Source organism: Panthera pardus, unplaced genomic scaffold (assembly GCF_024362965.1).
Source record: "Panthera pardus isolate Hobbes unplaced genomic scaffold, ASM2436296v1 HiC_scaffold_17, whole genome shotgun sequence".
NCBI classification, from domain to species: Eukaryota; Metazoa; Chordata; class Mammalia; order Carnivora; family Felidae; genus Panthera; species Panthera pardus.
The window spans coordinates 22040561-22043938 of NW_026526732.1; the positions used below are offsets into that span (position 1 = coordinate 22040561).

A 3378-nucleotide genomic window follows, 5' to 3' on the forward strand; every position below is an offset into this window, starting at 1 on the left:
AGGTAGACTGAGTTCAGCTGACCTGGCTATTGACTGAATTAAATAATTTTCACCCAAAAATATTTCCTTCCAATTCAATATGCCCCCCTCTCCCAAACCTATATAGATGGACGAAGAGTTTCCATGTTGATAGAGATACTTCCAAAGGCAACACTAATCGGTTGCTTCTTTTTCGAATCCTTCAGTGAACTGCAGAGACCATACTTAGCAGGGTTTCAAGATGGCTTACCCCACCTGCACCTCTCTCCTTCCCCTCCCAGAGCCCTACTTCGCTTCCTTCAGTTCCCAACTAAAGCTGACTCTTCTGGTAAAGAGTTAGGGCTTCCCACACTGCTCCTTTAGCATCTCGGACATAATTCATGTTTTCTCATTATAAGCGTGATTCATTAAAATCTCTCTCTCACTAACTGAGCTCCTTGAGACAGATGCTGAGTTATTTATCTGCACATCCCAGGTGTCTAACAGTGACTGGTTTATAGCCAGTTCTCAGATGCTGGCAGGATGCTCATTTCTAAACTACTTAGACACTCTTTTCCTCTTTCCTTCCCTTCTTGAACAATTCAATCTAAAGCTGTTGATAGGCTCAAGCAAGGTAAATTTTACTTTGGCAAGTGGCAAGTTTAGGGAATTACAAATATGGATAGAAAAACTAAAACAAAATCTGTAATGTTGCATCAGAATTGGAGGTATTAGTATAAACTCCTGGCTGTAAATAGACAAATATAGATGTGTATACACACATACTTCCTAATTCTGTCCACTCAGAGGGCCTGGGAACAGTAACACATCAAAACAATGAGCTTGTCTAGCACTAAGATCTTGGTTTCTAATGACTTTTCTCCTGGGAAAAGGGAATCAGGGATCTTTTGAAAAGGGCTGACTCTGGGGCTGGGTCACAGAAAATAGAAGGTAAGTATGGAATATCTTGGACCAGGAAGGATGGAAGTGCTAAAGAATGATGCAGACATGTTAAAGGTCAGCTCCGATGGATTTCCACTGGCCAAATCTGGGACACTGATCATTGAACAAATATAGAATGGGTTGCAACCATTTATTAAAATAGTATGCACCATAAGTGCATACTTACATTACTTATGATTCCAGAAATAACTGAATCAAATGGAAAGTTTGATGAGTAAGAGGATATTTTTATAGCTTCAAAACATTTCCCCCAAATATATATTAATTACAAAGGGGGAAAGAGTGAATTTATAGTGGTGAAAGTTGGCAGAGAGGCTTAATCAAGTGAATTCAGTTCAGTTAACAGGACACATCAAAATCACTCCCCCCCTGATGGGAGTGTGAACACCGCATCACTTCCGCCATACTCTTGCTACAGAAGCACAACCTGAATCTAATCCGACAAACCCAAGCTGACAAAGGGACATTCTCCACAGTGATTGGCCTGTCATCTTCACAAGTGTCAAGATCATGGCAGTCGGGAGACACTGAGAAATTGTTACAGATTCAAGAAGCCTAAGGGGGTGTGACAAGTAAATTCAGTACATTACTCTGAACAGGAGAATTTACTATACACGCCAACTGTTGACTGAAAGAGGTTCAGGGACTAGATGTAGTAAATTATCAATATTAATTTCCTTATTTTAATGGTTGTATTGGAGCATCTAGTCGGTATCTTACTAACCAATGATTTTTTTTTTTTAAGTGTTCTTTGCACTGTAGTTGCAACTTTTTCCTCTAGGTTTTAGATTACTTTAATCTACTTTAATTTACTTCAAATCTAGGTTTGAGATTATTTTAAAAAGTCTTGAAAAAAAAAAAAAAGGAAGGAAGAAAACAACGAGACCATGCCATTGGTATTTTAAAATTCTAAGCCGGATGCAAGCTAGAGTCCATTTTAGAGCTGGGGTGCCCACTGTCTCCGCCTTCAAGGAGCTAATGGAAGAGTTGTGCGCACACAATTCATTTTGGCGAAACGGAAAAAGGTGGTTTAGCCTTGACTTTTCGGCGGAGGGGGCTAACGGTGCTCTCCCATCGGAGGCGCTGGCCCCGCCCGGCCGGCCCCGGCTCCGCAGCGGGGAAGCGGGGCCCGCTCCGCAGCCGAGTCCCGACCCCGCCTCGGCCCCGCGAGCCTCTGACGCCGCGCAGCCCCGGCCGGGGAGACGCCCTCCGGCCCCCGCCCGCGCTCCCGCCCAGCCCCCGCCCACCCCGCGCGCGAAGTCGTCTTCCGCCCGCGGGAAGCGACGCCGAGCGTTATGCGAGTCGGAGGGAGGTGGGAGAAGGGTGCGTCTCTCCCAGCCAGAAGACAGAATTCTTGGGCCCCAGGCGTGGTGTGCTGAGTGAAATGTATACTTTAAACAGAAATAAAATTTTTAAGTTAAAAAAACCGTAAAAGCAAACATCTACCAGGAGTGGGGTTCGAACCCACGCGGACATTGTCCATTGGATCTTAAGTCCAACGCCTTAACCACTCGGCCATCCTGGTACAGGCGAACGGTCTGCATTTCACTCTTCCTACAAGCCGTATTCCACCGTCCTCGAACCCTCCCGGAAGAGTTTCTGAGGAGACTTTGCCGCTGTTTTCCCGGTTTTCCCACCCCGAGCTGGAGCGACCTCCCCGCCAGGGCCTCGGTTTCCCGCCGCCGCCGCCGCCGCAGCTCACTGTTGCCCCCGGCCCGGCGCGGCAGGGAAGGCAACTGCATCCGAGTTCGGCGCGCTGGCGGCGGGGACGCTCGGCTGGTAGCTCCGAGCAGGACTCGGGCCCAGCCAGTGGTGCTTTCGGTTTCGAGGTGCGCGGGCGCGGGAAACAAACACACTAGTAAACTTCTGGTTTCCCAGGAGCACATTTTGGAGGCGCGGGGGCCTGGCGGGGCAGGGACGGAGCCCACAGGGTGGGGTTTCGTTCGTTTTATTCCAAAGTGAATAAACTTCAAGGAATGAGTTGCACGGGCAGCAGCAGAGTTCTCGGACCCCTGTGCTTGTGGGCCGCGTTTCTTAACAAGTCACACAGGAAGGAAGTTTTGTAGAAATTTGTGTCTGTACCACAGGCGGGGAGTGTGGCACAAGCGGCCCTCCCCGCTGGCTGCCGGCACCACGGCCGCTGCGCCTCTGAGGGCCCTCCCTCTGTTCCCACGACCCACCCGTGCGCTTGGAAGTTTGCGTTCTCTTCACTGTTCACTGCTCTCCCTTCGTTCTGTGCACAGGAGATTCGGCTTGTCCTCTCACTTCCTTTACCAGGACGGCCATTGCATTCCCCGAGCCACCCCAGGACCTCGAAACTACCACAGAGCCACGGCTCGGGAGCCTGGGAACCGAGGACCGTCTGGCAGCCACGCCCTTGCTCCTGCAGTGCAGGCAGCTGTCTTTGCCCGAGAACTCCTATCAGCCTGGAGACTGCGCAGACTCACCTGTGTGGGA

The 3378-nt window shown here is 49.5% G+C and overlaps 1 non-coding gene across 1 annotated transcript; it reads right to left on the bottom strand.

The window, feature by feature from the left end:
- Positions 1-2364: 2364 nt before the first annotated feature.
- TRNAL-UAA (transfer RNA leucine (anticodon UAA)) lies at positions 2365-2446 on the bottom strand. Its single transcript has one exon. It is a non-coding gene; the product is annotated as a tRNA-Leu (tRNA).
- Positions 2447-3378: the final 932 nt, after the last annotated feature.